Source organism: Triturus cristatus, chromosome 9, assembly GCF_964204655.1.
Source record: "Triturus cristatus chromosome 9, aTriCri1.1, whole genome shotgun sequence".
In the NCBI taxonomy this organism is placed as follows: domain Eukaryota; kingdom Metazoa; phylum Chordata; class Amphibia; order Caudata; family Salamandridae; genus Triturus; species Triturus cristatus.
The window spans coordinates 58,928,154-58,951,143 of NC_140592.1; the positions used below are offsets into that span (position 1 = coordinate 58,928,154).

The window sequence follows — 22,990 nt, forward strand, 5'->3', positions numbered from 1 at the left end:
ATGTTTGTTATCATTTCATGATGGTGGAACGAGATAATAGCTATTGGGGGAGGTAATAGGAACTTAATATCAAAAGAATTCTGTCCAGAAATGTCAATAGGTCTGTGGAAAAGTCTTATCGCCACAGTGGCTCTTCACATGAGTTGAAGGGAGTATTTCAAAGTTGTAGGAGAAGATGGTGTGACTGAATTCTAAAGCATGTGGGTTCTACGTAGGTCGAACCAGAAAAAAATCACCTATTAGTGATGAAGAGGCCAGTAGGTCTGTGAGGGAGACAAGGAAGGCATGGTGCATCATTGAGAGCTAGTCATTTTACCTTTGGAAGCTTTTATGACAGGCTGAGTTGCAGAAGTGGAGTTGAAAGTGATGATGTGTGGGAAATATGGTGCTATCTCCCCTTTCGGAACAGTGTGTGTTTGCCGTACTATGCATCTTGATGCTGTAGTTGATCATCTTTGAGTGATGGCGAGTTGGTCCTCCTGGCATCTGCTGGGTCCACACAATGGCATAGAGGTTGTGTTGGAGTTTGATGTTCAGATGGGGTATAAATGGGGCATGGACGGTGTCTGGCAAACATTTGAAAATGCCCAATTGAGGTCCCTAATGTGGTTTGGTGTTTTGTGGGAAGGACTGTGGGTCTGTGGAGTTAACATGATAGGTGTCACTGCTTGCACGAGCCTTGTGATTCTCCCGCCTTTGATCTTTCCGAAATGCACATTTGAGCAAATATCTACCACGAGGCTGTGGATCATCAGTGTCTTTTCAGGCAGCTTTATTAAAGAACTGATTATGTTTTACCCTAGTCTATGCTCCTCATTCTGTTCCATTCAATCTGACCCATTAAATATCAACTCTACCTCTAGAGGCCATCTTCCGACTCCCTTAACCCATGTCGGGTGAGTGGGTGTCCGTAACGACAACTCTGATTCACTCAACATTTTTCCAAAGGTATTCCACCACTGGACAAAAATAAATGCTTCAAAATCTGCAGCACCAAACTATAGGCAGGAATTTCTCTGATTATGGGTGTTTGTTTGGAAATGTGATAGTTGAAACCTCGTGGGTCTGGAAAATCAATCAATCAATCAATCAATCAATAATCTTATAAAGCACAACTACTCACCCGTGAGGGTCTTAAGGCGCTGTGCTCAAGGGTTTTGCTGCTGTCGTGAGCACCCATTTTGATCTGCTTCTGCTTCAATATTGAAACATGAAAGATGGAGAAAACTCGCAGATGCCATTTTTATGGCCTCGCTTGATGGCACAGCAGTCGCCCGACAAATACGTGATCATCACTAGAGAGGGGCTTTGACTCCGCCCACACGTTGGAAGCCAGGAGCACATGCTTTGATTGAGCGGAAGTTGTGTGCTTCCACAAAAAAGTGCTTGCCCTCCACACATCTGTGATCATTTTGTTTATGTATCCAGCTGCCTGAGCTTGAACGTTCAGGGGCACACACATGACATTGGAATGCAGTTAACGTGTCTTAGACAAGTAGATAATTTATGTTGCTTTTCTGTGGCAGCAATACAGATGGGAGGAGGGTAGACATTAACCTACATGGATTATTAGGTCTGGCTTGACAATTCAACTGTCACCTGACCTTTTAACCTACACCAATATTATTAAGCTCTTTGCTTCCACACAAGTATATATCTATTTCCATGCTATTTACTTGTAATGTTTTACATTACTGTACAACATTCCTACAAAGGAGACCTATATACATTGCCAATGCTTATTTAAAGCTGTAACTTCAGTGGACCTACCATACCTGATTGACACTCGGGATATTTGATAACACGTTCCCAGTGCTTAATTTGTAATAGAATGAATGCCGGTGCCTACAGCTCTGCTCAGAGACCCGTGGCTGGTGCTTTTAAGCATCAACACACTGAAACCCAAGGCTCCACGTTCCTGAATCGACCTGCGTGGCTCTTCACTCCGCTACCAGACACTCCCTGCCCCTTTATTTCACTTCTGCAGGGTCCTTCTTTCACCCTTTGCGACAGATTTTCCATCTTTCTCTCCCTATTTCTTTCCCTTTTCTGCATTTTTCTCTCTCTTTCTCGTGGTGAATGTCAGTTGAGGAAAAATAAGTGCCGCACCACAAAAGTGAGAGCCGGTGGTCCCTGCCGGCAACCACCGGCTTAAATTAATCATTGCACATTCCTGATGATGTAGATCTGTGGAAGGTTCTCACCAACAAAACTTTAGAGAGAGAATAATAATTGTGTTTTAAAATCAAAAAGGACACCTTGCAGGGTTCTGCCCCTTCCTCTCTCAGGAGATGAAGGCCTGAGATAAAATTGTAGGTTTGTAGGGTTTCATTGACTTCTCTTAATATATACTGGTTGGTTGCAGGGCTCGAACTACTATTAAAAAAATTGGCAAGATGTTATTGTTATGGACCTAGGTGAATTTAGGCATCGTCAGGTTTCTAGGCATACTCCTGCGAAAGGCATGTGACTTTTTGAATATTAGCATTTTAATGATGCAGAATTGTATGCACCATGTGTTATTATTGAAAGGCAACGCCACTATGCAAATGTTTTTCTTTTGTTTTGCATAGAGAAAATAGTTTCTCAATGGATGCATCCTTTCTCTGACAAAGTTTGACGTCATCCATCTCCTGTCCACCTCAAAGAGGGATTGACACCAATACTTGACTGGTGTAAATTTGACTTTTTCCATCCAGGGTGGGAAAGAGTTGGTGGGAAGAATGTGACTGCTCACAGACAGCCCTGTTCATGGGCATACAGGACCTTACAAGGAAAATTAGTAATTAATTCTCCTACTCACATCTCCATTGCATGGCATTTACTCGCGCTTAATTTTATGCTAGCACGTGGAAAGATTGCAGGGCAGTAAATGGATTTATATCTGTTAAATCACGTGTTGTGGTCCCCTGACCATGATTAATCCATCTAATTTAGATCATAAAAGTATTTTTGCCACCGAAATGCCTTTGTGAATTGAGCCCGTTATGTTTTATGTGTTTTCTCTACTCAGCCTAAAAATGCAGTTCTTCTGTGCAAAATAATGATGTGTAATGGTATCAATTAATGTAATGAAAATGTTAACTTTAATGAAATCAATAAATAATATATATGCAGATGCGCATACAGTATAATGATATTTATTGCCATATTTGGGAGTGGAGAGGAGCCATGATCCATGAGGGTTGAAGCCTCTGGGGTCTCTTGTTCCTTGCCCCCCCCCCCCCCCCAATAATGGTAATAAGTAGCATATTACTCTCGGCTGTTTTACTTGTTTGGTTTATACCTGGCGGTAGCAATTATTATAAGCACATTTAGTTAACAGCAATGAGAGGGCGAAATCAAGGGCTTCAAGAGGACAGGGTCCCTCGGTGTCTCAGAACAGGTAGTAATTAAAAATGCACATTGAAACGGGTCCCTTTCAGGCACCGTACTCATGTCCTTAACTCTACTGGCAAAACACTGATCGATTTCTGAACAATGAATGTAAAACAGTTAAGGTAATCCATGTGGTTTCTCTCTATTTATATCTCACATGCTTCACTTCATATTACATTCCCTAAGAGCGTTTTTTCAAGGGCGTTATGTTACAGTAATTTCTTTCGTGTAGCATACCACTGTCAGATAGTACATACTTTAAATAGAGTCGCATCCAGGTGTGTATAATAGGCCACGATTGAACTGTGGTTGAAAGCAGTGCGATTTTCTCACAGTGCCTGTCAGCGGTTGAAAAGCTTTTTTCAGAATACATGATCATCCAGTTCTTGGCCTCTCTGCAGTGCACAGAGCAATGATCCAGTATGCCAGTTGTATTTGTGATTCTTTTCAAATGTGTAGGTAGGGTGACACACTATAGGAATTTTAATGTACATGTTGAAGCCGCTCCCTTAATTATATAGGCCTTGACCATTTATGGGGACAGGCAACCCTCCGCCCCCCAAACCACCACACACACACACACACACACTTTTTTTTAATCCATTTAAAGTCCTGGCAAAGTCTGTGCAGCAAGATTAAATCTCAGAAAACATGTCTCGTGAGATGACTTCGCTTCTGTGTGGTGACCGTATCATGGAATGGGTGAGGCAGTAAGGAGTGTTTTTCCACATTACCCTTGTTGAGTGTACAGAGGGTTCATGAGACATGAGAGGGATTATGCCGCCCTAGGGTCAAGCCAAAGATCCCTGGGGCATCAGGATACATGGAAAACATGGCTCAGGGCACTAATGAATATAATTCCATGCAATAAAGAAGTGAACTACATGAGCGTGCTATAATAAAAGTCACTCACTGTACTGAGATGAATGCCAGTAAGGTATAATAAAAACTAATATAAAACATATCGAAAAGTAGTGAAATGTTGGTAATTAAATCTCAGTTATGAAAAAACGCGTGTAGAGTGTAGTTGAACTATTCAAAGTTCTGAAATAAAAAAGTATGGAACAATGCAAAGTAAAGACTATGAATAGATCGTTTGTGATGACCAGCGACTTGTACGGACAGTAAGAGCTCTGTTGAGGAGGGAGGGCACCTGTGGTCACTCTGAGTCGCGCACGTGACTCACAATCCCTGCCTGTCCATCCAGCCTCCACCAGTGACTGAGTCCCATTGTGTGTGTTCCAGTACAGTAGGTGACGTCATGCAGCACCGAGAGCCCACTGGTCCGCCCACCTCCCGCCCACGGCCCGCCCCCTTCCCGCGGCCCCGCCCACCCCGGCGGAGCGCGTGCACTGCTGGCGAGGAGCCTCGGCCGCGCGCGCCGGCCCCTCGCGCCCTGGGCTCGCACGGTGTGTAATGTATGAATGGGCATGAGGTAGTAGGAGGCACCGGAGGGAGCAGCAGTGCAGTGTCCCTACTCCCCGCAGCCAGACAACCCGCGCCGGGACCCAGCGCCGTCCGCTCCGCCGGCTCCGAGAGCCCCAGCGCAGGCAGGCAGCCGGGTGGTGTGTGCAGGCATCCAGCATCCACTGCCGGGGCTGGTGCACGGAGCGCAGGAGCCCTCCGAGGCTGTCACAGCTGTCACCGAGGAGAGGTCACTGAGGGTGGCACACCTGTCACCGAGGAAAGCTCACTGAGGCTGCCACCGAGGAGAGCTCACTGAGGGTGCCACTGGAGGAGCGCTCATTAGGACTGTCACTGCTGTCATAGGAGAGGCACCCAGAGAGTCAGTCACTCACTGCTGTCACTGGAGGAGCATTCTCTGTGTCTGTCTCTGCTGTCACCGGAGGAGCGCTCACTGAGGCTGCCACTGGAGGAGCGCTCATTAGGACTGTTACTGATGTCATAGGAGAGGCACCCAGGGAGTCAGTTACTGACTGCTGTCACTGGAGGAGCATTCCCTGTGTCTGTCTCGGCTGTTACTTGAGGAGCGCTCACTGGGGCTGTCGCCGGAGAAGAGCTCACTGAGGCTGTCACTGGAGGAGCATTCTCTGTCACTGGAGGTGCGCTCATTAGGACTGCCATTGCGGTCATAGGAGAGGCACCCAGAGAGTCAGTCACTGACTGCTATCACTGGAGGAGCATTCTCTGGGTCTGTCTCTGCTGTCACCGGAGGAGCGCTCACTGGGGCTGTCACCGGGGAAGAGCTCACTAGGGCTGTCACTGCTGTTCTCAGCTGAACGGGTTCACTGCTTTCACCAGAGAGGCACCCGTAGAGTCAGTCACCGACTGCTGTCATTGGAGGAGCAGTCTCTGAGTCTGCTGTCCCGGAGGAGTGTTCACTGAGGCTGTCGGTGCTGTCACTCAGGGGCGTTCCCTGAGACGGTCACTGTTGTCCCCAGAGAAGCGGTGTCACTACCCAGAGAGTCAGTAACTGCTGTCACCGGAGGAGCACTTCCTGAGGCTGTCTGCAGAGGGGAGCACACTGAGGCTGTCACTGGAGGAACAATCTCTCTGTCACTGGCGGAGCCCCCACTGAGGCTGTCTCTGCTGTCATCGGAGAGGCACCCAGAGAGGCATTCACTGGCTGCTGTCACTGGAGGAGCATTCTCTCTGTCACTGGGGGAGCGCTCACTGAGGCTGGTCACTGTTGGAACATTCTCTGAGTCTGTCACTGTTGTCGCCGGAGGAGCGAGCACTGAGACTGTCGGTGCTGTCACTGGATGAGTTACTACCAGGCTGTTACTACTTTCACCGGAGAGGCACCCAGAGTGTGTCACTCACTGACTGCTGTCACTGAAGGAGCATTCTCTGAGTGTGCCACTGCTGTCTCCGCAGGAGCGCTCGCTGAATTTGTCAGTGCGGTCATCAGGGGAGCCCTGGGAAAGGCTGTCACTGCTGTCCCGGAGAGGTCCACGGCCTGTCACTGACTTCACCGGACGAGCACTAAGCGACTCTGCGAGAGCTGTCGTCGGGGAGTGCTCACACTTCAGTCACTGCTGTCACTCAGCGTCCAGAGCGGTAAGTGTGTGTCCGTCACTTCCAGGCTCACTCACTGTTCCAAGTCGTCAAGTCGCCCTGCTGTCACTGAGGTGCATTCAGTAAGTGTAAGTCGCTCTGAAACCCCCACTGCTAACAAAGGTGCACCTGTCAGGTCTCGAGTGTAATCAGTATAGTGCGTCTCTTTGCTGTCACTCTTTCTCACGTGCATTAACTGTTCCCTGTCTGCCCGCAGTCACTGAAGTGTGTATGTCCAGTAAGACGGTCACTCCAGAAGTCCCGCACTAGAGCGGTTTTTAAATCTCTCACAATCAGTAGCAATCACTAGAGCGCGTCCGTCACTTCCAGAACCTCTCGGATGCAGTCACACCTTCAGTCTGTCCCTGCTGCTAGCCTGCCAGGGGCACTCGTCACTGCTGTGAGTCTGTCTCTGTCACTTGTGACACTTGTCCCGTGGTTCTCTTGCTCTCACTGGGGTGTGCTGTGTGCGGTAAATGTGTCACTGTGAAAGCCTTCGTTAGAACAAGTTTAACTTTGTAATTGGCAAGGAGAGTCCCTAGAGGAACTGTTTACTTGCAGTCTCTCACCTGCAGTCACCGCACCAAGACTGTCTCTGTCGCCAGTGGCTCTGGTGCCTGCGAGTCACTGCAGAGAGTTTGTCACTCTGTCACTCTCCCAGACGAGCTCACTACAGTAAACAAGTCACTGTCCCTCTCAGGTGCAGTCACTGCAGTACTCGGCATGTGTTGTCGCTCAGTCATGTGCAGTCACTAGAGCGAGCCTCTCTGAGGGGCACTGCCTACAAGTGTAGCTGACACATTCAAGCGTAGCTACATTTAGCGCTCCTCTGCGCTACTAAGTTTCATTCGCCTCAGTGGGTGTGTCTACTGCCACTCTCAGGTGTAGTTCCTACAGTAGGCGTGTCCCTTACGCCACTATACCAGGTGCCCGCACTACAGTTAACCTGGCTGGCTCTTATGTCACTGTAGTAAGTGCATTCACCACAGTGAGCCTGTCTGCTGTCAGTTTGTCAGTTTGTGAGGCGCAGTCTCAGCCGTTAATCTGTCTCTTCTGTCCCTGTGGCAGGTGTGTACTCACTGCAGCGAACCATCGCACAATCGCACTTTACTGTCGTTCACTCGAATGAATCTAGCTCTGTCGCTGAGATGTATTTATTACAGCAAGTCTGTCTTTGCTGTCAGTCTCTCGTGTCAAGTCGCTACATCAAGTGTGGCGCTGACTATCACTCACTGCATCAATTCCATCCTGTCACTCTTGAGTGCACCGGCACTAAGTACTCTGGTGTCACTGTGCCATGTTAGGCGCCTAGGCGTGTGTCTGTCACTTTCTTATTTCCTCAGTGTTTTCCAGTGGCCCCTGGACTGTCACCGCCCCTGGGCACGTGTGGCCGAGGGTGCGCGTGGTGGTCAGTAATTGGCGACCGTGTTGGCATCTCGCGGGTCCGCGGATCCGACAGACCTGGTGCCTCCGGGCACAGAGAGAGCGTAGGTGTGCTAATAAGTGCGGTGGGGGTGGAGGAGGGGTTGTCCAAGCTAAGTTCTATGGGGAGCAGTGAGTGCAAGAAGACTCTTCCGTTACTGATAAAGGTTTGCGTGTGGTGCCCAGCCTGCCTAGATGGCCCGCCCCCATTACTGATAAAGGTTTGTGTGTGGTGCCCACCCTGCCTAGATGGCCCGCCCCCATTACTGATAAAGGTTTGAGTGTGGTGGCCAGCCTGCCTAGATGCCCCGCCCCCATTACTGATAAAGGTTTGTGTGTGGTGCCCAGCCTGCCTAGATGCCCCGCCCCCATTACTCATACAGCTTTGTGCATGTGCATGGTGCACAGAGTTTGCATTTTGTTCCGTGCCAACGAAGGGACTGCTGAGCCAGGCCACATTACATACATTTTTACTGTGCAAAATGGACACATCTGTTTTGCTCCATTTGTGCGTGTTTGCATTATAGGAAACGAAGCACAGCAGGTTTTCTCCATAAAAGCGCTGCTGTATGTGGGCAAAAGCGAAAGAAATAGGTTTGTCAACCATTGCAAATATTATGCATCACAGTTATCACGTATAAATAAATCGTTTTATATTTACAATAATTTCTTTAACAAAAATTTCTGATCCACAGGACCACAGATCTCCTTTGTTAGCGAAAAAATGGAGCAAACTGCGTTCGTACTTTTAGTTGCTGCGCATGTGAGGGCAATGGAACAAGCTGCAGGCTTTTAACCCCTCCTTTCACGGGTGAAAGTGGAGAAACGCGCACCTGCCCCACTTTTTATCAAGTGAACACAGTAAAAACAGTGAGATCGGGTTCAGTGTTTGCGTCGGTGCACACATAGTTCTGAGTCCGAGTTACAACACAAGCAGTGCTTTATTGAACACAGTTTAACAAAAACAAAGCGACCTGTGGAATGCTGGAATTCATCTCAAACACCTACTCAAGCCACCAAGATTCTTTTTTATTTAACTCAATGTGCCGCAGCTGAAGGGGACAAACCAAATGCACAGCCCCCTTGGCCCTGTCCCAGAAGCAACCCTGCTGGGGCAGGTGCCCCCCTAACGGGAGTATAAACAACCCCAGGGAAGCACCCTGCTAGGGCAGGTGCCCCTCCTAACAGGAGTATAAACAACCCCAGGGAAGCACCCTGTTGGGGCAGGCGCCCCCCTAACGGGAGTATAAACAACCCCAGGGAAGCACCTTGCTGGGGCAGGTGCCCCCCTAACAGGAGTATAAACAACCCCAGGGAAGCACCCTGCTGGGGCAGGTGCCCCCCTAACAGGAGTATAAACAACCCCAGGGAAGCACCCTGCTAGGGCAGGCGCCCCCCTAACAGGAGTATAAACAACCCCAGGGAAGCACCCTGCTGGGGCAGGTGTCCCCCTAACAGGAGTATAAACAACCCCAGGGAAGCACCCTGCTAGGGCAGGTGCCCCCCTAACAGGAGTATAAACAACCCCAGGGAAGCACCCTGCTAGGGCAGGTGCCCCCCTAACAGGAGTATAAACAAACATGAGTATAAACAACCCCAGGGAAGCACCCTGCTGGGGCAGGTGCCCCCCTAACATGAGTATAAACAACCCCAGGGAAGCACCCTGCTAGGGCAGGTGCCCCCCTAACAGGAGTATAAACAACCCCAGGGAAGCACCCTGCTAGGGCAGGTGCCCCCCTAACAGGAGTATAAACAACCCAAGGGAAGCCCCTAACAGGAGTATAAACAACCCCAGGGAAGCACCCTGCTAGGGCAGGTGCCCCCCTAACAGGAGTATAAACAAACAGGAGTATAAACAACCCCAGGGAAGCACCCTGCTAGGGCAGGTGCCCCCTAACAGGAGTATAAACAACCCCAGGGAAGCACCCTGCTAGGGCAGCTGCCCCCTAACAGGAGTATAAACAACCCCAGGGAAGCACCCTGCTAGGGCAGGTGCCCCCCTAACAGGAGTATAAACAACGCCAGACGGGTTCTGGCGAGAATGATAGACAGACTACTGGACATTGTCAAACACTCACCCCCAGTCACAGATCTGGGTTTAATCCATTGTTTTTTTTGCCCACCGCACCACCTTAGTTTGGATCCAGCCATATGCAAATCAGTCTTGAACCTGCTTCCCGGTAAACAAGCCTTCTGGGCACTGGTTTCGGGGTATCACCTCTCATCAGCATGGCTAGTTGAATCCAGTGGTGTAGTGAGCACGGGACCCACATCTGGGCATACCCTTCCTACTTAGGGTGACAAATGCAAAGGCAACAGATGATGGACGGATGCTGAACATTGCCACACATTCACCTCGAGTCACAGATCTGAGTTTAATCCATCGTATTCATTTGCTCACCTTTTGTCCCAGTTTGGACCCAGCCATATGCAAATCAGTCTTGACCCTGCGCCCCATGGGAACAGTCCAGCCCAACTGCCAGGCCCTCCCTGGACCGTAGAACAAGCGTTATAGGTATTATAGCTCAGTGAGCTACTGGGCCTATTGGTGGCCATACTGCCAGCTATACAGCATGTATGTCACTGAGGAAAACAAAAAAGTGACACGTTTATCGTCAATCCCCTTCTGAAAGGGAACAGGCAAGTGAAAGTGACGATATGAAATGACACGACGAAGGCAGATTTCTATATGTGCCATCTTCTTCCGAAAAAGGCATGGAAGAGCTAAGAAACATTGGCAAACCCAACAGATCTGGCTTTTTATTAGGGGAAGTCTTCGTTAATAGTGCAGCAGCATGGTGTGTTGTTCCAAGCTGTCCTGGAAAGAAAATCCCCTAGTGATCTAAGACCCGAGGGGGCCTAAAAATATAGAGCCTGGTAGCATGGCACTTATGCCTAGCAGTCTGCTTTTATTTTATTTTTTTAAACTTTATTTTTCAGTTTTATAAAATACAATGCGGCAGGTAATGGAGTATGAGGCGCATAGCGTAGTAATTTCACTGCGCTTAGGCCCATCTCCAGCCATTATCCATCACTTACTCGTGTTCGTAGACACCCTGTGGGCCGCATCCGATCACTCCATATACCCATCCTACAAACTGCGCCTCTGTTGTGCGGTGCAGGGCTCTCGTCCCCTCTGTGCCCGCATGCCTCGCAGAGTCAGGGTGGACCATCCAAACCAGTTTATAGAAAAGGAGTCATAAGATGAAGTTTGCGTTGTATCGGTGGACTTTAAAGGCATACCCGGCAAAATACTGCATAAAATATACTTTTGACAAGGGCCAACATGTTAGTGACGTCTGTACGAAAGCCCATGCGTGCACTCGTGTTTGTGAACAGAAAGTTATTTCATTCTACATGTTATGGAGGAAAGTAAAATCAATCAACTTGCAAGGGTGAGCAGTGAATAACACTGTCTCCCTATGAAAGGCTTTGTTATCCAAACAGCCAGCCTCACCAAACAAGCCAGAAATCAGCAATTAAAGCGTCTCTGTGTCAGCAAAGTTTACACACTAAAGGAGATACACTGAGTCCCAATTACAACCTACTCGTCTTGTTGCATTTACAGTCTAACAAAAGGACGGCTTGATGCCCCATCACCAGAACCTACTGGGAGGACAAATGGACAACAGGACAGTCCACGTGATGCCGGGGCCTTGATAGCCAGCCCGCCCAATCAATAACAAGGCAACGAAGCCCTAAGAAAAACAGGGTACCTAGTGGCTTAAAGGGCGTGACCCAAAGCCCACTCTGTTGCATGTTCTCTTATTGTACTTTTTGCAAAATGTAGCAACATAAAGTGTACTAGACAAGCAAAGCTGCCTGTAGTCAGACCTAAAACTCACTGGAGTGGAATGCACCCGGATTAATTAACAGTGGCCCAGATAAATTCAAGACTTTCCAGACATCACTAGTTATTGGCAAGATTGAGAATACACGTATAGCAAGGCTTGTTTGTTAAGTGTTAGTGCTCTATGTATCCAGTCACTGTTACACAAGAGGTAAAACTGAGACAAAATGTATTTGCCGCTAGTGTTTTAAGTGTTGCAAACGTTTATATGACGTGGCCTCTGGTGTTGTATGGCTTCCCTTTTCCGCCTGCGGTCCAGTGAGTGATGTGGTTTTGCATCCGTTGGAGTGTTTGGGGAAGTCTCTTTCTGTGGCCTTACAAGAGTCTAGTCTTGTCTGTTATTTCTGTGTTCACTGTCACGCGGCAGCTGGACAGCAGGAGTGGGGTGTCTTCCTGGGAGTTCGTTCCTTTGTTTACAGTGATCCGCAGGGTGGGATACAACTAGTCCGGAAGGCTGGGACCCCGATAGAACTAGTCCGGAAGGCTTGGGCCCCTGTTAGAACTAGTCCTGAAGAATGGGCCCCCAATAGAACTAGTCCGGAAGGCTGGGGCCCCGATAGAACTAGTCCTGAAGGCTGGGTCCCCGATAGAACTAGTCCGGAAGGCTGGGGCCCTGATAGACCTAGTCCAGAAGGCTGGGCCCCCGATAGAACTAGTCCTGAAGGCTGGGGCCCTGATATAACTAGTCCGGAAGGCGGGGGCCCCGATATAACTAGTCCGGAAGGCTTGGGCCCCTGTTAGAACTAGTCCTGAAGGCTGGGCCCCCAATAGAACTAGTCCGGAAGGCTGTGGCCCCGATAGAACTAGTCCGGAAGGCTGGGGCCCTGATAGACCTAGTCCAGAAGGCTGGGCCCCCAATAGAACTAGTCCGGAAGGCTGGGGCCCTGATAGACCTAGTTTGGAAGGGTGGGGCCCTGATAGAACTAGTCAGGAAGGCTGGGGCCCTGATAGACCTAGTCTGGAAGGCTGGGGCCCTGATAGAACTAGTCAGGAAGGCTGGGGCCCTGTTAGAACTAGTCCAGAAGGCTGGGCCCCTGAGACCTAGTCCAGACAGTTGGACCCCTGATAGAACTAGTCCAGACGGCTGGGCCCCTGAGACCTAGTCCAGACGGTTGGACCCCTGATAGAACTAGTCCAGACGGCTGGGCCCCTAATAGACCTAGTATGGAAGGGTGGGGCCCTGATAGAACTAGTCAGGAAGGCTGGGGCCCTGCTAGAACTAGTCCAGAAGGCTGGGCCCCTGAGACCTAGTCCAGACAGTTGGACCCCTGATAGAACTAGTCCAGACGGCTGGGCCCCTGAGACCTAGTCCAGACAGTTGGACCCCTGATAGAACTAGTCCAGGTGGCTGGGCCCCTGAGACCTAGTCCAGACGGCTGGGGGCCTGAGACCTAGTCCAGACGGTTGGACCCCTGATAGAACTAGTCCAGGTGGCTGGGCCCCTGAGACCTAGTCCAGACGGCTGGGGGCCTGATAGATCTAGTCCAGAAGGCCGGGGATCTAACTATGTAAATTATTTCTCTTTAGTTTTTGTAGACCTCATTTTCAAAGCTGGTTGTGTATAACTAAAGTACGTATGCACAAGGAGCTTGATTTACCAGTGCAAAACCACGTTTCCATTTCAGTTTTACACGCATAAAAAGGAAGTACTTGTGCTGAGGTTTCTGTGTGAGTAAATCTCACTATATGGGTGGGTAGTGGACACTCCAGAATGGGAATGTCTTGTATGTTAGGGACCACCCACAGCATTGTTTGTTTGTGGATATTCAAAAATACACATTGCCAAACCCTTCCCACTCTGAAAATAGACAGTCTTACTCCTACAAGGACCTGACGTCAAAGGGACCACCCCCCAAAAGTGGTGCAGGTGTGAGGGGAGGGTATTTTCCATATAAAGAAAAAAGAAAGGGAAGAATGATCCAGTCTATTTGATAGTTTGTTTTTACACAAGAATGTATACATTCACTAAAGTTTTCAAGGGTTGAGGCTGGAAAGCTGCGCTGCTGCTGGGGAAGATTTCCAAGAGTAACCTGTAGAAAGTTTGCGGATTCTAAAAAGTTGTAAATCTGCACCCATGTGAGGGTGGAACCCTGCTGCTGCACATTTACATTTTTGGTGTGAGAATGAAGCCCACTGTTTGTTTATTTATCTTATATGGACATCCTTAAATTCTGAACGGTTCCTCCAGGGCGTTGGGCATCTCTCATGTTTTTCCCTTTCTTCAGTGGGGCTGGGACAGTTTGTAGGTTTCTTTACTAAACGAAGGGTATGGGGTTTCCCTCTGTGTCCTGACCAATAACTTCTGTATAAGACCTGTTTAGCAAAAGTCGGTCATCTCCATTTTAAGGTATATTTGGTTCTGGCAATCAGCGGCACCCGACCTGCTCTCGAACTTACATCAATCAATCAATCAATCAATCAATCAATCAATCAATCAATCAATCAATAGATCAATCAATCAATCAATCAATCAGGATTTATAAAGTGCTGTTAATCACCTGATAGAGTATCCAGGCGCTTGCAAGTCCCGGAGGCTCATTCAAACAGCCAGGACTTGAGGACCAATTGGAATCCCGTAAGTGAGGGGATGGTCCGGAGGTGCGTGGGGAGACCGTTCGGGGTCTTAGCTGCGATGTGGGAAAATCTGACACAAATGCGTGTGTGGGTAGCTTTGGAATTCTAGGTGCTGTTGCTTGGTGACCTGAGGGGAGGGTGGTTAGTTTGAGGCATCACGCATTTTTTGTTGTGCCGAAGGTAACTTGCTGCCTGCCTCTCCTTTTTGAAGAATGACTGAATCTTCTCAGAGCAGACATTAACACTCCCATTCCGCCATGCACCCCTGGCCGTAGGAACTTCTCATCTAACAGATCCCACCACGCCGAAAGGTTGCAGAAGACCAGAGCTTCAGACTGATCCTCACTTGGGATGCCGAGGAGATCCTGCCATGTATTTTACATCTGGTCTCAGTATCCACGTAGGGTATGAAGCCAGACCTTACATTGTGTAATGTGTGATTGCACAAAGGTCCTGCTTTTGCATCACTATCTCAGTTTCCATGATCTTACTCCACAGTGTAGGTTTGAGGTTAGCGAGTCCTAAGTATGAGGAGCAGATTTCTTCCGTAGGTCGGTGATTGTTGTCTGCCTCAGCTGCCAGTGGGTTCTGCTGTGTATGAACGAGGGGGTGAGTTAGCACATATCTAGCGCTCATTTATTGCTAGCTTCTTAAGCACAGGTTACATAAGCACAGTCAACAAACATAGGTGTCCAACGGATCTAGGTTTGCTCTGTAAGCGTTCTAGTTGTGGAAGCAGAGGTACGTTGTTCTGTAGTGCACGTTCCAAAGTGGAAAACCTACGTCCACCCTCATCTGAAACAAGGTCTAGGTCTGATGGTCAGCTGGTTAGTTCCTGACAAGTGAATGTCTCCAGAGTGGTGAGATTTCCGAGTCACCTATTGCAACTACGAAGGGCTTTGATGGCAACTCAACTGCCTACAAGGCAGATTTAACATATCCTCTGCCTGAAGGACTCTGGCTTAACTCTTAGATCTCTTCTCGTTCTCTGGCACAGCCTCACTAAGAATTTCCAGCTATTTCAAATAGTTTTCCCAGTTGTTGGCAAATGTTACCATTATCAGCCAGAGTCTTCACCACAGAACCCACAGCCACAGTGAAGGCTTGAGGGAGCCAGGTGGATGCCTCGCCTTGGTCTGGGCAGAGGGAGGACACACTGTGTTATGCCACATTCAACCCATCCTTACTGGCTTGTCTAGATAGACGGCAGAGCCTTTAACTTTGTGGATTAGAGCAGTGCTTAATTTGTAAACACATAAGGGGCCCAAAGTTTTTCTTAGGGTGCAAACCAGAGCTGTAATATCAAGTCTGCCTAGTCCTATATCCTTTTCATGCCTCTTTCTTCCAGCAACCTACACTTCTTATCTCTTTTCCTCACTCTTGCAGATTCGTTTTCAGGCTTGCTTTTTTCCTCGGTCACTCTTTCCCTAATTCAGGGCCTGATTACAATCTTGGCGGATATCCCAGCCACCAAATTACAATTCCATTATATCCTATGAAACTTGTAATACAGCGGACAGGATATCCGTCATGTTTGTGACGGAGTATCCTATCCGCCAAGATCGTAATCAAGCCCTTAGTGTTCTTCCTAATAACTCCATTTTCTAATTTTCACTTTTTTGCTCTGGGTCAAACTCTGACGATGGAAAATAAGTCCTGGTCCCCAAAAAAGAGTGTTGGATCTCACCACTTATGACCACTGGCACAAATTAAGAAGTGGGTTTGAGAAATGCTGGGTAGAAGAATTTTGTCAACTAACCTGTGATGCTTGTTATCCTAAGCCTGCCTTTGAGGGTGAAGTTGATGCCTTGCTTTGCAGCATCAAACTGGACTTCCTTCATTTATATTGGGTATGAAGCGGATCTAAGCGCGTCTAGGCCTTAAACAGTAGGGAAGACCAAGTCGATAATCTTCTGTCAAAACTAGTTTGCCTCTACAAGAGTTTATCTCTGAAAGCGGAGGGCTCGCGAAGGATTTGCTGCATGTCAACGTTTATAGGTCTAGCCTAGAGGCTTGTAGCCTATGCAGCAGGTAGCTGATGCAGAGCGCCTCTGGGACTGGCTATTTGTGTACTCTACAGCCAGATTATTTTGCTGTTTTTAATGCCATTACATATTCTAGTTCATAGGTAACAAAGGCTTACAGTGACAAGTTATCAAGGTTGTCTGCTCAAGAATGTACGGCACAGGATCAAATTCCCATTGTGGTTTATAATGACATGAAATTAAAAAAAAAACACATTTATAGGGATATATATCTTGTGTTCAGATCCCACCAAGAGTAGTAATAAAACAAACTTACAGGTTTAGAAACAAGACAGAAGAATGAAGCAGTGCATGTATGAGTCTACCGATAACTGATGATCATTTCTCCAAATGAATACCATTCAGACGTGGATGGGCAGCCCCCCCCCATCCCTCAGAATACCCATCACCTGTTGATCCCGCGGATAGTTTTCCTGTGCTGTCGAGTTATTTCATTACCTCTGCTAATGTGTCACCCCCTTTGTAGGTCTGTTTCCCCTGCTGCTTCTCTCTTTCAGGGTCCAGAGGAGGATAGATTCTCCTTCCTGCTCAGGTGGTACATTCCTGTCATACGCCAGCCCTAGGACCTCTTGTCCCATGAGTGTATAGTACATCTGTCTTACCCCACGTTCTCAGAATATCTTCTTTAATTACTACAAGTGACATCACCAGCAACTTCCTCTTCCTGGAAGAACAGAGAGTTCAGGTTTGGGAGTTCATGGCGCCGGCTACTATGTGGTTGCTTTCCATGGCTAGTTTAGTTTAGGTGTTTTGTAAAGCTCAGTGGTCACCCCAAAGGCGTATGAGTTAATTGTGACGTTGTGCTCCTTCAGTTTTGGACAGAAGCGGGTACCACTATGGCTCGAAGTGTGGACGATTCCTTGGTTTGTAAACTATAGCACAGATGGGATTTGGACATCTACAGCCATTAGATTCATCAGTTAAGGATGCTTTGAAGAGTTTGGAGTGCGCCCATGTAGAAGTTTAAATTGTCTTCAACCAGCCCCTATTTATTCACCCATCCCTCTTTAGTGCGAGCATTGTACCAACTTGAAATACTGGTCTACTGCCCAAGAATGGTTTGCTTGTCATCGGTTTATGGTTAGACTTTAAGGGCAAATGGTGCAGGCAGCTGAAGTGTCGGCTGAGTTAAAGGTACAAGTGAGGTGCCCAGGGTTACCTTCCTCATCGGTTTGTGGGAAGATGTCTTGGAGTTTCTGAGGTCAGGACCTCTGATGGATAGCTGATAGGATATCAGGGAAAGGTCCTAGTAGATTTGTGGTTGAACTTCAAACGAGCTTTGATACAGAGCAAGGCTTGGGTGTATGGATACACAGGTAGGTGAAATGCACTCAAGCACGGCTTGTCTACGTCTGCGGCTTGCTTATTCTTTTCTGTGTTTGAAGTCACACTTCAGCATGAAGGCCCAAAAGTCCCTCTTTCTTGGGCAGGGTCTGGAAGCGTTGCCCACGCCAAGGCTTTGTTCGCGGAGGGCAGGGTCTTATTTCAGAGTCTGTTGTAGGGAAGGGGTTGGGCCCTTGACAGCTAACTAGGCTGGGCCTCATAAAACTGTAAAATCAAACGGAATGTCTAGTTGCCTCTTTTTATTATACTGACTCTACATTGAAAGGACCAGTCATCTCATTCGCATCAGCCCTTGTGATCTACTTCACATGGCTTCAGATTTCACTCAGTATCCTTTAGGACATCTTATCACATGTCTTAGGGAGGGAAAACTTTTTTTTGAGAGAAGAGTTCAAATGTTGGACAATCAACATAAAAAAAAAATATACCTTAATAAACATGTAATGACAAAACATAATTATTTGGTTCAATTCGATGAGCAGTGGAATTGATCATTCATAGATCAGTCCTTCCTTCAGAAATGAAAACACTCGGCAGAAATGGACTCTTCTTATTTTTGGCAAAGTCTTTCCTGCGGGCATAGGCTGCTGGGGGGCGCTAACTATAAATGCTTGCCCCAGTGGAATAGGCAATCTGCCACTATTTATTTATTTATTTATTTATTTATTTAAGAAGCTCATAAAGCACTCAGCGACCCAAAGGAGGCTCCTGGCGCTAGAGGCCGACAGCAAGCAAAGATGCGAAGGCAAACTAGAGACCCAGCAGCATACCAGGTGACACGAACTAGTCCCCAACTAGGATGGTTTCTTGCGGATATTTTAGCCCAGGCGCTTCCTCTCAGTATCCCCTGCGGGATCCAGTTATTACTGTTCTTTTTTATTGTTTATTTAATGTGACCTTTTCTAAAGTAATTCACATCGCTGTTTGGTAGGTAGTACATAGTTTATGGCAAAGGTTTGTGTGAAGCAATGTGCAGGGTAATTGCATTTTTGTATTTGTGCCGGTGGTTGCACGGGGTGAGCATCAGCTCGGATTTACCAGGTGTTTTTTGTGCAGTGTTTACCGTTTAGGTGGAACGACTCGTAAATGTTCTGCCTGCTCGAGCAGGTGGATAGGGTATGCGGGACTGCCAGCGGTGGTAGGAAGGGTGAAGTGTGCATGCAGGGGTTCAAGGCATCCTTGTGCCCTCCCTAGGAGGACATTCTATGCCCCCCCCCCCCAGGCGTACCGCAGTAGGAGGGCCGTTCTCCTAGACCCGGTGCCTCTAGGCACAGAATGATCAGATCTGGTGTTTTTGGACCTGATAATTCCAGGCTCCGACGCTCATCATACAAGCCAACCCTCCCGGTCTCAAGGCTAGTCTCCCGCCTCCCCATTCCTGCAGACACAAACTTGGTTCCTCGGCAGGCTTCAGCTGTCACGCGCTGGTCTCGTGTGACTTGAATTATGCACTGGCAGTAACTTGCTCCTGCAAGCAAGTGCACAACATTTCTGTCTCGCTCTCTCTGCCTACCATAGCGACTTCTCTGTGCTCCTGACAGGTATGGAAAAAACGTATATTGGAATTTTTGATTTCTGATTCTGCAGCAGCACAATTGCAAGTCCCATACAGACCTATAGACCCATGCAGGCCGCAATAGAAGTCAATGGGAGAAATACATCCTCCTGATTATTATTCAAAAATCTCCCACTTTCCTTTTCCAAAATGTTGACATGTGTGCACTCTGGTAATTGCTAACACTCTGGCTGACATAACACAACATGTAATGAGGGTCATATGGAGGTGCCAATGTCTGCAGCCTCTTGCCCCACTCATCTTTACGCGGGGTGCATCATCACATGCCACCACTTCTAGGTCTCTCTGTGGCTCTTGTGCACTCCTTTCAAACTCTCTTGCATCTCACACGACTGAGCCCAAATGGGTCCCCCAGCACCAGCAGCGGGGCCAGCAACCAAGGCAGTGATATGTCCTATCTAGTGAAAATGCCATAAATATATATTTTTAAAAATATACCTCTTCTTGGAGGCACATTTCACTGTTAACTGTACTACGTTTCTGTGCTGGCTGTTTATTTCTTTTTCTGGTTTATTTCTTGTTTGATTTATGCATTTTTATATAGCACAGACATTACCCAAAGGTGTCATAGCGGTTTACAATAGCGCTAATGCTCACTGTGTCTGGTTATTTCCTTTTTTATTACTCTTTCGCTAACTTTTCCCATCCACAGTTTCCGAGATTCTATATTTTAGGAAATTTTACTGACTTTCACTCTCCTCTGCTTGCTGTTAGGTATGTTATTTTAGTAGCACTTTCACAGCGCTCATACACCAATGGTTTCATGGGACTAGGATGCCAATCGGGACCAGTGCTTAATTTGAGGCAGTGGTTTCCAGGTGCTCGGCATGGACACTTAATTGCCGGCACCGGCACTTAATGGCTGGAACCTGCACTTTTGATAGCTGCCACATGGTGGCGCTGTTTGTGTAATTTAAAGATGTTTTTTTTTTACAAATCAAGCACTGATCGTGACAAGCATAGGGTAGGTTTGAAACGGGGCTAGCTGATGAACTACCAGAACCTTGAAAAGAGCCACACACTTAGGAACGGTCTTAAGATTATGAAGTAAAGCGGGGCGAGGCGGGGAGAGTCAAGAACCCTGGGGAACACCACAGTCCAATGGTAAATCAGCAGCAGTGACGAGAGGAAGGTTCACAGACTGGGTTCCGCCAGTAAAGAAGGAACAAAATCATACCAATGATTGAAAGGGGCAATCCATCAGAATGGCGTAGCTAGAAGCCACCAACAGTGCGCTGACACAGCCGCCATGAGGCGCCACCCTATGGTCGCGGGGCGCGGTGAGTCGCGCAGACTCTACTGTGGGCGGTGTGGAAGTCCGCTGGGTGAAGACTTGCATTTATATATTCTTGCAGAGTTGTTGAGGAATGACACTTTAGCTGCTGCAGTCAATGGGGCATTGGCATTCAGCACTTAATGCCTGCTAGATCAGTCTTTTCACAAAATATGGGGGTGAAAGGAGCATCTGTAAATTGACATGGCACCCTGCCTAATCCTGAGAAACATTAGCATCTCTAAGGGCTCCAAGGTGAGCATTGATCCCAGCAGGGATCAGAGGCGGCGCCTGACTTCAAATTATTTAAAGCCTCTGTGAGAAAATTATCAACAAGACCATGTGCTGCCATTTCTAACACTTTACTATCCTTTTCATGAGCTGTTTGGGTCAGCTTTTCAGTCTTTTCCTGCTGCTTACTTAACATTTTCTTTTCATTTGACAATTTTGCTCATTTTACTGATAACTTCTGTTTCTTTCTCTTTTTGTTACATTTACCGAAGGTGTCTTCTTCTCTAAACAAGTCCCCTTACTCTCACCTGCTTATGTCTAACTGTCTCACAGTTTTACCAAAGTTTCTGTCTATTACATTGACTGCTCCGATCTTCTCCTCTGGTGTGAAAGAATGAATGAATGAATGTAAAATTTATAGAGCGCCTGGTTACTCCGGAAGGAGTGTCCCCACGCTAAGCATTAGCATCTAATCGGGGTCAGGACAATCAGGGCCAGGTGGGCTTCTAGCTCTGTCTAACGAGCCACATCTTCAGATTTCTGCGGAAACTTGCTTCCAACTGTTCGAGTCTTAGGTTGAGTGGTACAGAGTTTCACAACTTGGCTGCATGAAGACCAAAGGAGCAGCCCCCAGTCGTGCCCGGTGCACTCTGGGAATCCCTGCAAGCGCTGCATCTCCAGATCTGAGTGCTCGCGAGGGAGTGTAGGCCTGGATCAGAGGAAAGAGGTAGCTAGGACCCCTCGGTGCATTATTCTGTACGTGAAACACAGTGCTTTGAGCGAGATTCCGTGTTTGACTGGAAGCCAATGGAGTTCGGCCAAACCTGACCTAATGGAGGCCCATCTTGGAATTCTTAGTAGCATCCGGGCAGCTGCATTTTGCACTCTTTGAAGCAGCGCCAGTCTGCCTCTAGCGGTCCCCAAATACAGCACATTGCAGTAGTCAAGTCGCAACACCAGCAGGGCCTGCATAACAGTTTTTTGTGCTGCGGCTGGAATTAGCCTCAACAACTTCCTTAACAGTCGCAGAACTCCAAAACAGGAGCCCACTGTGGCCCTGATCTGACTATCGAATGATAGCTGAGTGTCGAAGAAGATGCCTAGGTTTTTCACTTTCGGTTTAAGGGTCGGGTGGGGCCCAGATCTGCTGGCCACCAATCCGAGGACCAGATAGAGGGCTGTTTCCCCACCACCAGCACCCCGGTTTAATCTGCATTTAGCTTCAAGCAGCTAGCCTGCATCCATGTAGCTAGGTCAGCGAGACAAGGTTTAAAGTTTGCTGCAGGCCTGTCATCCTCATTAGCTAGTGTGATAAGAAGTTGAGTGTTAGCGTATGACTCCATTCTCACCCCACGTCCCTCAATCAGGTGTCCTTTAATCAGATTTTTCTAGGTCTACAACTTGTCCCCTCCCTTTCAGTGACTTTTTGCTTCTTTTTCTCAGTCTGCAATCCTCTGGCTTCCATTGACTTCTTGTGTCCATTTTATTATTTCCCTAACTCTGCCTGTCCTTTTCAGTATATATTTTGTTACCTATTTTGTCTGCTTCAGCAGTTCTGATGTGATCAGCAGAAAAAAAAATCAGAAACACTACTGAGAGAGGGGCTTTGGCACGTCCACATGTTAATTTCCTTGAGTACAGCATTTAATTGGGCAGGAATCGTGTTACTCCAATTAAAAAGAGTGCTTGCTTTGCACTTTTTATCTTGTGGGAAAGCTTATGGTCAATAAAGCAGGTCTGAGTTAGTTATGGGGACTTGCCAAACATCACAGCTACAAGGCATGGTCGGTTTATTATTTAGCATTATGACAAAGACAGTAAGCCTGCCATATTTATTGCGGAAAGCATATTTCTGAAAGACAATATGCATCTAAGGGTGGATTGTGATTTAAATATGTTACACACATTATATCAGTCAAGGATTCTGTAATTGCTTAACCCTTTGTCAAAATCCGGTGGTAGACAATTTTCACTGGGATAATTGTTTTATGCCCATTTTATTAGGGATTGTATTTTGCCAACTATTATTTGGGTGAGAGGGGTGCAGCACAGACCACAGACACAGGGTTTTGTGTGAAAAAGGCCGCCTTTTATTGAAACAGGTGCACATCACACATTTTCCTAGGCATTCTGCCTAAAGCCTCAATATACAAATAACGTCATCTATAAATCATTCTACCCCACCCCTAAATGTCCCCCCACATAACCTAACCCTGTAACTATCCACATCCTACCGTAACTGAACATCTGCAATTGTGACCTTTATCCTCCCCTACTGC

General features: G+C 47.6%; 1 protein-coding gene across 1 annotated transcript in view; it reads left to right on the plus strand.

The window, feature by feature from the left end:
• The first annotated feature begins 4,752 nt into the window (after positions 1-4,752).
• MGLL (monoglyceride lipase) overlaps positions 4,753-22,990 on the plus strand; it is a 432,734-nt gene continuing 414,496 nt past the window's right edge. The window contains exon 1 of the mRNA XM_085624403.1: positions 4,753-6,399. The gene's annotated coding sequence lies outside the window, so the exon portion shown is untranslated. The remainder of the gene's footprint in view (positions 6,400-22,990) is intronic.